The sequence below is a fragment of the Bombina bombina genome, chromosome 3, assembly GCF_027579735.1.
Source record: "Bombina bombina isolate aBomBom1 chromosome 3, aBomBom1.pri, whole genome shotgun sequence".
NCBI lineage: Eukaryota > Metazoa > Chordata > Amphibia > Anura > Bombinatoridae > Bombina > Bombina bombina.
In genome coordinates, this window is record NC_069501.1 from 759,757,783 (window position 1) to 759,770,388 (window position 12,606).

A 12,606-nucleotide genomic window follows, 5' to 3' on the forward strand; every position below is an offset into this window, starting at 1 on the left:
AGATAAGAGGGGATCTGTGGGATGAAGAAGGAAAAAATAGTATCTAACTGAGTAATTCATAAAAACTCTATAAACAGAAATCCCTACACAACACTGCATCACTGTACCCTGCCCCTCTAATTTGGGCTCTAATAAGACTAACACTGGCATAGGAAATTAGTCAAACACATAGGCTAATCCCTTGCAAAGAAGGGAAAGGAAAAGGAAGGAGAAGAAAGAAAAGGGAAAAGGAGGAGGAAAAAAGAAAGGACAAGGAAGGGAAGGTTTAGGAGAGAGCAAGTAGAGGGTTGGAAGAGAAAGAGACAATAAAATAAAGCAAAAATGACTACACACACTTAGTTCTACTCTATATAGGAACTGATAAAAAGAGGAGACATATTAACATAAAACAGAAGAAAATTTCTTCTCATTAGACATAAGGCTGGCATAGAGTCACTAAGGCCTAGATTTGGAGTTCGGCGGTAAAAGGGCTGTTAACGCTCCGCTGGCTTTTTTCTGGCCGCACCATAAATTTAACTCTGGTATCGAGAGTTCAAACAAATGCTGCGTTAGGCTCCAAAAAAGGAGCGTAGAGCATTTTTACCGCAAATGCAACTCTCGATACCAGAGTTGCTTACGGACGCGGCCGGCCTCAAAAACGTGCTCGTGCACGATTCCCCCATAGGAAACAATGGGGCTGTTTGAGCTGAAAAAAAACCTAACACCTGCAAAAAAGCAGCGTTCAGCTCCTAACGCAGCCCTATTGTTTCCTATGGGGAAACACTTCCTACGTCTGCACCTAACACTCTAACATGTACCCCGAGTCTAAACACCCCTAACCTTACACTTATTAACCCCTAATCTGCCGCCCCCGCTATCGCTGACCCCTGCATATTTTTTTAAACCCCTAATCTGCCGCTCCGTAAACCGCCGCAACCTACGTTATCCCTATGTACCCCTAATCTGCTGCCCTAACATCGCCGACCCCTATATTATATTTATTAACCCCTAATCTGCCCCCCTCAACGTCGCCGACACCTGCCTACACTTATTAACCCCTAATCTGCCGAGCGGACCTGAGCGCTACTATAATAAAGTTATTAACCCCTAATCCGCCTCACTAACCCTATCATAAATAGTATTAACCCCTAATCTGCCCTCCCTAACATCGCCGACACCTACCTTCAATTATTAACCCCTAATCTTCCGATCGGAGCTCACCGCTATTCTAATAAATGTATTAACCCCTAAAGCTAAGTCTAACCCTAATACTAACACCCCCCTAAGTTAAATATAATTTTTATCTAACAAAATAAATTAACTCTTATTAAATAAATGATTCCTATTTAAAGCTAAATACTTACCTGTAAAATAAACCCTAATATAGCTACAATATAAATTATAATTATATTATAGCTATTTTAGGATTAATATTTATTTTACAGGCAACTTTGTAATTATTTTAACCAGGTGCAATAGCTATTAAATAGTTAAGAACTATTTAATAGCTAAAATAGTTAAAATAATTACAAATTTACCTGTAAAATAAATCCTAACCTAAGATATAATTAAACCTAACACTACCCTATCAATAAATTAATTAAATAAACTACCTACAATTACCTACAATTAACCTAACACTACACTATCAATAAATTAATTAAACACAATTCCTACAAATAAATACAATTAAATAAACTAGCTAAAGTACAAAAAATAAAAAAGAACTAAGTTACAGAAAATAAAAAAATATTTACAAACATAAGAAAAATATTACAACAATTTTAAACTAATTACACCTACTCTAAGCCCCCTAATAAAATAACAAAGCCCCCCAAAATAAAAAATTCCCTACCCTATTCTAAATTTAAAAAGTTACAAGCTCTTTTTCCTTACCAGCCCTGAACAGGGCCCTTTGCGGGGCATGCCCCAAGAATTTCAGCTCTTTTGCCTGTAAAAAAAAACATACAATACCCCCCCCCAACATTACAACCCACCACCCACATACCCCTAATCTAACCCAAACCCCCCTTAAATAAACCTAACACTAAGCCCCTGAAGATCTTCCTACCTTGTCTTCACCATCCAGGTATCACCGATCCGTCCTGGCTCCAAGATCTTCATCCAACCCAAGCGGGGGTTGGCGATCCATAATCCGGTGCTGAAGAGGTCCAGAAGAGGCTCCAAAGTCTTCCTCCTATCCGGCAAGAAGAGGACATCCGGACCGGCAAACATCTTCTCCAAGCGGCATCTTCGATCTTCTTCCATCCGGAGCGAAGTGGCAGGATCCTGAAGACCTCCAGCGCGGAACATCCATCCGGACCGACGACTGAACGACGAATGACTGTTCCTTTAAGGGACGTCATCCAAGATGGCGTCCCTCGAATTCCGATTGGCTGATAGGATTCTATCAGCCAATCGGAATTAAGGTAGGAATTTTCTGATTGGCTGATGGAATCAGCCAATCAGAATCAAGTTCAATCCGATTGGCTGATCCTATCAGCCAATCAGATTGAGCTCGCATTCTATTGGCTGATCGGAACAGCCAATAGAATGCGAGCTCAATCTGATTGGCTGATTGGATCAGCCAATCGGATTGAACTTGATTCTGATTGGCTGATTCCATCAGCCAATCAGAAAATTCCTACCTTAATTCCGATTGGCTGATAGAATCCTATCAGCCAATCGGAATTCGAGGGACGCCATCTTGGATGACGTCCCTTAAAGGAACAGTCATTCGTCGTTCAGTCGTCGGTCCGGATGGATGTTCCGCGCTGGAGGTCTTCAGGATCCTGCCACTTCGCTCCGGATGGAAGAAGATCGAAGATGCCGCTTGGAGAAGATGTTTGCCGGTCCGGATGTCCTCTTCTTGCCGGATAGGAGGAAGACTTTGGAGCCTCTTCTGGACCTCTTCAGCACCGGATTATGGATCGCCAACCCCCGCTTGGGTTGGATGAAGATCTTGGAGCCAGGACGGATCGGTGATACCTGGATGGTGAAGACAAGGTAGGAAGATCTTCAGGGGCTTAGTGTTAGGTTTATTTAAGGGGGGTTTGGGTTAGATTAGGGGTATGTGGGTGGTGGGTTGTAATGTTGGGGGGGGTATTGTATGTTTTTTTTTACAGGCAAAAGAGCTGAAATTCTTGGGGCATGCCCCGCAAAGGGCCCTGTTCAGGGCTGGTAAGGTAAAAGAGCTTGTAACTTTTTTAATTTAGAATAGGGTAGGGAATTTTTTATTTTGGGGGGCTTTGTTATTTTATTAGGGGGCTTAGAGTAGGTGTAATTAGTTTAAAATTGTTGTAATATTTTTCTTATGTTTGTAAATATTTTTTTATTTTCTGTAACTTAGTTCTTTTTTATTTTTTGTACTTTAGCTAGTTTATTTAATTGTATTTATTTGTAGGAATTGTGTTTAATTAATTTATTGATAGTGTAGTGTTAGGTTAATTGTAGGTAATTGTAGGTAGTTTATTTAATTAATTTATTGATAGGGTAGTGTTAGGTTTAATTATATCTTAGGTTAGGATTTATTTTACAGGTAAATTTGTTATTATTTTAACTAGGTAACTATTAAATAGTTCTTAACTATTTAATAGCTATTGTACCTGGTTAAAATAATTACAAAGTTGCCTGTAAAATAAATATTAATCCTAAAATAGCTATAATATAATTATAATTTATATTGTAGCTATATTAGGGTTTATTTTACAGGTAAGTATTTAGCTTTAAATAGGAATCATTTATTTAATAAGAGTTAATTTATTTCGTTAGATAAAAATTATATTTAACTTAAGGGGGTGTTAGTGTTAGGGTTAGACTTAGCTTTAGGGGTTAATACATTTATTAGAATAGCGGTGAGCTCCGATCGGAAGATTAGGGGTTAATAATTGAAGGTAGGTGTCGGCGATGTTAGGGAGGGCAGATTAGGGGTTAATACTATTTATGATAGGGTTAGTGAGGCGGATTAGGGGTTAATAACTTTATTATAGTAGCGCTCAGGTCCGCTCGGCAGATTAGGAGTTAATAAGTGTAGGCAGGTGTCGGCGACGTTGTGGGGGGCAGATTAGGGGTTAATAAATATAATATAGGGGTCGGCGGTGTTAGGGGTAGCAGATTAGGGGTACATAGGGATAACGTAGGTGGCGGCGCTTTGCGGTCGGAAGATTAGGGGTTAATTATTTTAAGTAGCTGGCGGCGATGTTGTGGGGGGCAGGTTAGGGGTTAATAAATATAATATAGGGGTCGGCGGTGTTAGGGGTAGCAGATTAGGGGTACATAAGTATAACGTAGGTGGCGGTCGGCAGATTAGGGGTTAAAAATTTTAATCGAGTGGCGGCGATGTGGGGGGAGCTCGGTTTAGGGGTACAAAGGTAGTTTATGGGTGTTAGTGTACTTTAGGGTACAGTAGTTAAGAGCTTTATAAACCGTCGTTAGCCAGAAAGCTCTTAACTCCTGCTATTTTCAGGCGGCTGGAATCTTGTCGTTAGAGCTCTAACGCTCACTTCAGAAACGACTCTAAATACCGGCGTTAGAAAGATCCCATTGAAAAGATAGGCTACGCAAATGGCGTAGGGGGATCTGCGGTATGGAAAAGTCGCGGCTGAAAAGTGAGCGTTAGACCCTTTAATCACTGACTCCAAATACCAGCAGGCGGCCAAAACCAGCGTTAGGAGCCTCTAACGCTGGTTTTGACGGCTACCGCCGAACTCCAAATCTAGGCCTAAATTACTAAGTAGACTCAAAAAAAAATAAAAAATTCCCTTTCCACTCGCCCTGACGCATCACTCGAGTTGATAGATTTTTTTAGCTGAATAAGTACAGCAACTAAAGGGATCAACTAAGCTTGAGACAGAATAAATAAGAGCCAAACACAAGAAAAATCGTCTGCACTATAATAAAAAAGTTAGAAGGGGAAACCAATTGGAAGACTAAAAAAACTGGGTAAAACAAATTTAATTGCTGCTTCCCCCCATAGGTTTAAAGGAGAATATTCACATAAAATCACACAACCCTCACTTATACCACGATCCCATTTCTGCCCACTTTGTCACAATATAAATTAAATAACTGGGTGTATAACCCATTTAATTTTTTCACAACCACCGATCCTTCCCCTTTAACCCCACGAGACCACTTCACAAACCCTTTTCCCACTCCCCCCACTTTTTTTTTTCCTCTACTCACAAACTCACGTAACACTTTCAGTAAATTAAACTGCACATGGACAAATGTTTGCATGGTCACCCCAAAACATCTCCTTTAGCTATGACGGGGAGACAAAGAGAGAAGAAGAATAAACCTCTTCCTGAAACCTTGACAGAGTCACAACCATTAATGGTAAACCCTCCATCCACGATGGAAACTTTTGATATTCAAACACTGGTTAATAGTATCTCGTTAGCCCTAACCCCTAAATTTGAATTATTGATTGATGTCTAATGAAGTCAAACAATTTGCGCACAGAATTTCTGAAGTAGAACAAAGAATTTCAGATCTTGAGGACCAGACTATATCTTACAAATCTATTCTAGACTCCACAAGTAGCACACTATTAAAAATGCAGAGCAAAATCAAAGATTTGGAAGATAGGTCAAGAAGAAATAACTTAAGGGTTATTGGGGTCCCAGAGGAAAAAAAATATGAAGACCTAGAAAACTTCATGTCAAACATCTTACCCCGGTTACTCCAAATTTCTGAATCTCATCCTCAGATAACTATTGAAAGGACGCATAGAATAGGTTCACTTAACTCAAGTAAAGTGAATACAAGACCTAGACCAATTATTGCAAGAATTCTAAATTTCCAACACAAGATCACACTGCTCCAAGCGTATTGTAAACATCAACCCATTTTTTTAGATGGTGCAAAAATCCTGTTTCAAGATTGCTCAACAGAAACAGCTGCAAAAAGAAAAGAACTCGCTCCACATTGCACAAAATTTATAAAACAAGGGGCAAGTGCTACATTACTATACCCGGCAAAACTGAAAATAGTGATAGAAGGTCATACTCACAACTTCGAATCAGCACAGGAAGCTGAAAAATTTTATGTTGATACTTATCCCACAGTTTCAAAATAGAATAGTGGGGAAGATAGACAGGATTGTAAAATATTGTTTTTTTTTTTCGTTTTTTTTTTCGTTTTTTTTTTCTTGGATCAATAAGTATGATAACTTTTTTGGTGAAGGGTTGAGGAGGAAGGAAGGATAAACTTTCTCTTATAACTTGGCCTGTATGGGTTATTTGGGTAACTGATTTTAAACTTTTCTTTTTCTTTCTTGTTTTTAATTCTCCCCCTTTTTTTTTTACTCTCCTTCCCCTTTTATTTTTTTTCGCCTCCCTCCCTCCTTAATGCTGCTTAGATGGACATAAAGAATACATTTAAACTAATTTCCTGGAATATAGGAGGCCTCACATCCCCTATTAAGCGTAAAACAATATTGTCCCACCTAAAGAAAAACAGCACAGACATTGCCTTTCTGCAAGAAACCCATTTAAAACCTGAAGAAGTGCTTAAGCTCAAAGCTACATGGGTCAAGGAAGTATTATTCTGTTCCACATCTAAAAGGAAAAGTGGGGTAGCAATTCTTTTAGGGAAGAAGCTTGCTTATGAAGTCATATATACAGAGGCAGACAGATAGGGAAGGTACCTGATTGTAAAAATTAAAATAATGAAAACAATGTATACACTCTGCAACGTGTACGCGCCTAATGTTTTTAGTCTCCTGTTCTGGGAAAACTTACAAAACAAACTTATGGTACTTACAGAAGGTTACTTGATATTAGGGGGTGACTTTAATATGGCACCTAAATATCCACTGGGCAGGTTGAGACAGAACCCAACCCCTCAAAAAACGAAGAGAGATAATTTAGAATCAAATTTATTTATTAAACTAACAACTTGAAGATATGCGATATATGGAGACTACAAAATACGGAAGCCAGGGATTATACATGTCATTCTCGGGCACATAAAACACTCTCTAGAATAGACCTCTTTTTAATTGATGAGAGATTATGTAAATTTAAAGTTATAGCTGGAATTCTTCCAATTACTACATCCGATCATGCTCCGATTTCTCTTGTATTTCAGTCTAACTATCCAGAGGGAGGGAAAAGAGGGTTCAAATTTCCACAATACCTAACTTCTGACAATAAATTTAAAAACTGGCTGAAAGTTAAGTTTCGCGACTATGCGCATTTTAATCAAAAACACATCTCTCAACCAGCATTATTCTGGGAAACTGCTAAAGCTGTCCTAAGAGGGGAAATATTGGCATACACTATATCTAGGTCTAAAAAATCTAAGAAGAGGGAAGGAGAGCTCCTTAGAGCAGTAACAAATGCATACAATATAGACATATTCACCAGAAAACCCCGGAAAGCTGGTCCAGATATATCTCTGTGCTAACAGATAGAGATTCTTTCTATCTACATAAAACATCCCAAAAGGACCTTAGACTACAGGCTAAGCTATATCACTATGGGAATAAAACAGGGAAACTTCTGGCAATAGACTCTATATCATCGGAAGGTAAGCAATTTAAAACACCAGCAGAACTTTCTCGAGTGTTTGAGGATTATTACAGAACTCTTTATACTAGTAAGATATCAAATATTGCACATCGAGAAGAATTCTGGAAAAAAATGACTCACCCGGTGGAATCGCATGATCTACTTGACCACTTAAATTCCCCTATTACTGAGCAAGAAACTCTTACAGCAATTCATAAACTAGCTTTTAATAAAGCCCCAGGACCGGATACCCTTCTGAATGAATTTTACAAGATATTGTCAACTGAAATAACAAAGCACTTAACCTCTTTATTTAATGATCTATTTCTCAGGGGTGGTACACAGTCACCAGATTTTGTTGCCTCTAATACAACTCTTATTCTTAAACCTGGGAAAGACCCGATGAGGAAAGAATCTTATAGACCCATCGCGCTCTTAAACACTGATTACAAACTATTAGCAGCTATCTTGGCAACAAGGCTTCAATCTTTCCTCCCTTCTATTATCCATAAAGATCAAGCAGGGTTCATATCGAAACGGAACTCCTCAGCTAAATTCAGGGAATTACTCCTTACAATAGAATACTTCAAGGTAATGGAGGAGCTGCGGATTGGGAGGGGAGAGGACACTCCTGATATGGCGATCATTTTCATCGATGCTGAAAAAGTATTTGACTCCGTACACTATGATCACCTTTCATATACCTTGAAGAAATTCGGATTAGGTGGCAATTTTCTTTGTTTTTTTAATAATCTGTACAAAAACGCCTCCACAAAAATTGTAGTATACGGAGATCTTACTCAGGACATAAAACTAGAAAGGGGAACCAGGCAGGGGTGTCCTCTCTCCCCACTATTATTCAACCTGGCAATCGAACCTCTGGCTATTCAAATTCGGCAAAAATTGGAAGGAGTTAAGGTAAGAAAGAAGGAGATGCGTATTGCATTATATGCTGACGATGTTTTAATCTATTTGTCAAATACTGCTAGTAATATTCCTAAGCTCTTTACGATAATAGATCAGTTTGGATCTTTCTCTGGATATAAGCTAAATACAGCAAAATCGGAGATGCTCTGGATAAAACAGACGAAGGACTCAGCTACAGAGATTCCCTTTAGTATAGTACAAGATTCAGTCAGATACTTAGGTATATGGATATCCTACAATCCTGATAAGTGGTATTCTTTGAATATACCTCCAGTACTTAAGAGTGTTAAAGAAGCCTTCAAAAATTGGCAGAAGCTCCCTCTCTCTCTCTGTCAGGACGTATAGCTTTATATAAAATGACTCTTCTCCCGAAAATACTCTACATCCTTCAGAACACCCCATTGATCCTCAAAAGGAAAGATATTTTATCATTTAATGTAGCTTTGCGTTCATTCATATGGCTAAACAAGAAGCCTAGAATCTCATTAGCCAAACTAATATTACCATTAAAACTAGGTGGATTATCTCTTCCGGATTTACGTATTTACAATCAAGTATTTTTAGCCCGGATTATAGTTGACTGGTTAACTAACAGTAATTATATAACGAATCTTGAACTGGATGCTGATATTATACATCCAATTGAGTTGAGGGCCCTAATACACTGTAACAATAACCTCTATCCTCTTGAACTAAAAAAAAATAAGATCAATCTACAACCCAATTCAAATGTGGAAGAGGGTTTATAAATTATTATCTATTGAATCTAGGGTATCAAGATATAACACACTTTTAAATAATCCTCAGTTCCCAGCTGGGATGCAATCGATTCATTTTGCACAATGGCAGACTCAAGGTCTGGGTCAGGTCCATCAATTAATAGATCCCGAAACCAGATGTATTAGGACTTTTAACTCTTTAAAAGAAGAATTCTGTATCCCTAATAAAAACTTATTCGCTTACTTACAAGCAAGACACTATGCTACTAAGTTAACAAATGATTATTGATGGGATTGGTCTCTCTGGAGTATTGAAAATTGGATTATTTTAGCAAAGAATGGACTTACATCAATCTCCTATATCTACCAAACACTGGCTTCATTTAAAGGCCCAGGCCCAAATGGAAAAAATTCGTCAAAAATGGGCTGCTATGCTAAGACAAGATTCTCACACTCTTACTGCACTTACTTTCTCAGTACAAGAGGTTTCTCGGATAACCCTCTCCACAACCTGGAGGGAATCGCATGTTAAGATTCTGCATATGTCTCACTTCACACCGAAAAAAGGCTTGCAGTGTCAGGTCAGTTTCAATAGTGCCCAAAATGCTCTCTCCCCTCGGCTAGCCTACTGCATATGTTATGGGAGTGCCCAAAAATAAGAAATTTCTGGCTCAAGACACAGCATTGGCTAAATATCAGGTTAGGCTTTCCCTCTCTGTCTCTCTCTCCAATAAAGGTAGTTTTTTTTGTTCAGGATGTGGGTTTATCCTCTAACAATGTCAAAATTATTAATTTGACCATTTTGGCTGGTAGATATCTAATTCTGAAGAAATGGAAAACAAAAGCAGTCCCGAGTATAAAATAAGTCAAAAACTGTTTAAAGAAACAATGTATTATTGAACAAGTGGACACTGATTTACAGGATGATGAAGATGTAAAGAGGTTTTTCTCAAAATGGTCTATATTCATAAAAAACTCTTCCCGAAAGCGAGAGTGAATATATAATTTACCCATTCAGAGATACGGAATTAATTTTACTAAGAATATGATAACTGGGTGCAATTGTCCTTCCCCCCCCCCTTTTTTCCCCTTTCCCCGCCACTTTTTTTTTTTGTGTTTATCGTTTTGTTTTGTTCTGTTTTTACTTTATTTATCTCTTTTTTTTTCTGGGCGATGTAGGAATAATCGGTCAATTAAGTTAGGGGGGATATTGTTGTATGTAACATAAAATTTTGACTCAGTTAATTAATAAGTTGTTAATCTCATTTTTATTCATTGGGGAACGGACACCTATATATGTTACAAATGGTTTTGTAATAACCCCCAAACATGTAATTTCAAAGAAAATGTCCCCCCCTTCCCTTTTCTTTTTTTGTACCCAAATGGAAATACCAATAAAGAAGTTAAAAATTAAAATTGCATGCTCTATCTGAATCATGAAAGAAAAAATTTGGGTTCAGTGTCCCTTTAATGACTGTTAGGTATGCTTTATTTATACCCAGACTCGGTTCCTATTTTGTTAATTGCTGTATGTCTTTGATTGGAGAGTATGTTAGCTTCAGTACTTCCCTTACTTTTTAAGGTGGTGTATACCAGTTGGGAAAAGTCTTTTGATACATATTTACAAATATACATTGAATGTAACAAGACCACTTATACGTGGTTACAATATGTTTAGAGATTGTATTTTTTATCAGATATTGACTACATCCATTTCCTTCTTAATATAAGGAGAGTCCACAGCTTCATTCCGTACTGTTGGGAAATACTGAACCTGTGCAAAACAGAAAGAGAAGCAGTCTGCCAGGAACGAACAGCAGCATCAATAGCTTGTTCTATGGCCCGGTTGCGACCTGGTAGTAGCTTCTTTCTGCCCAATTGTGCTTTTCATAGAGGAAAACTTTACTGTAGTATATCAGTCTGACCCCGCCGAAATGGTCAGTCCAGCCCCAAAATACCAGGCAATTCTCCTCTGAACAAGGAACATGACAACCCCAGATGATCGTTTCGGCCTCCTTTGGGCCTCGTCAGTGAAGTGCAGCCAAAACCCTCTAAGCACATTGGGCAAGGAGTCCACGTCTGGTTTCCCCCATGACCCTTAGGAAGACTATCCCCAGGGTCATATTTACATATGCAAAACAGAAAGAGATGCAGGTTGCCAGGAAAGAACAGCAGCATCAAAAGCTTGTTCTATGGCCCCCCTGGCAGTACCGTATTTCTGCCCCAATGTGCTTTTCACAGAGGAAAACTTTCCTGTAGTATGGGGTGATGGGGGAAACCGAATGTGGACTCCTTACCCAGTGTGCTTAGAGGAATTTGGCTGGACCTCCCTGACGAGGCCCATAGGTTGGCCAAAACGATCATCTGGGGTTGTCATGTTCCTTGTTCAGAGGAGAATTGCCTGGTATTTCGGGGCTGGACTGACCTTACTTGGCGGGATCAGACTGATATGCTTCAGGAAAGTTTTCCTCTGTGAAAAGCACACTGGTCTAAACGAGGCTGCTCCTGGGTGGTAAATCGCCATAGAACTAGCTGATGAGGAGGCGGAGCCAGCGCTCAACAATGGCGGCTGCACTTTAAGTGAGCTCTCGCCTTTGAGCCATGTAATTACGAATTGAAAGGACTTATACCCTATTCCAGCTCTCACAACTATTGCGGACTGTGTGCTGGCTGCGGTCATTACCTCACCGCAAAAGGAAGAAGATCCCAGAAGCCCCGGATTGTCGGCATCTCTAAAACAGGGATTAGGCCGCATATCAATACCGCGAAACCACGGAACAGCAAGTGCGCAAAGGAAAATAGACAGACCACAGCTAAATTACCTGATCGCACTCAGCTGCAGCATAGGGGCAGATAGGAGACTTCAAAGCATCTTGAGCCTGGACCCGGTTGACCCCGGACACGCACTAGGGAAACAGGTGAGACCGCGCTTCACGCTGACAGCGCAACAAGTAATTCACACACAATTCTGCATAATACCACAGAGCTGGAGGGGTCCTAAATCTAACGATAGCTACATCTTTAAGCCCATAATCATAGCAAAATATATTTGGGGGCAGGCAAGACAAAACAAGAGACTGTCTATATCCCTAACTGCATAGGAAGAGCCTCTAGGGGGGTGAAAACGCAGAATGTCACCAAAGAAGGGAAAGATAAAGGAAATACAGGGGAAAACTGCCCTTACCAAAACACCTTCAGTTAATAATTTTTTTAAATCTCTGGATCAGCCCAACTCCTCTAATAAACAACCAGCTGCTATAAACCTGCAGGACACAGCGTTATCCTCAGAATCTGAGGAGGACAGTGCCCCAGAGGTAATGACCATCCCAAAAGCCCTTTTTAACTCCTTACCATCAAAAAAGGATTTCTCATCCTTAATTTCACAAGTGAAACAGTGCATAAGGGATGAATTACTGGGAATTAAAAAAGATCTCAATGACCTGGGTCACAGGATAGAAAAAATAGAG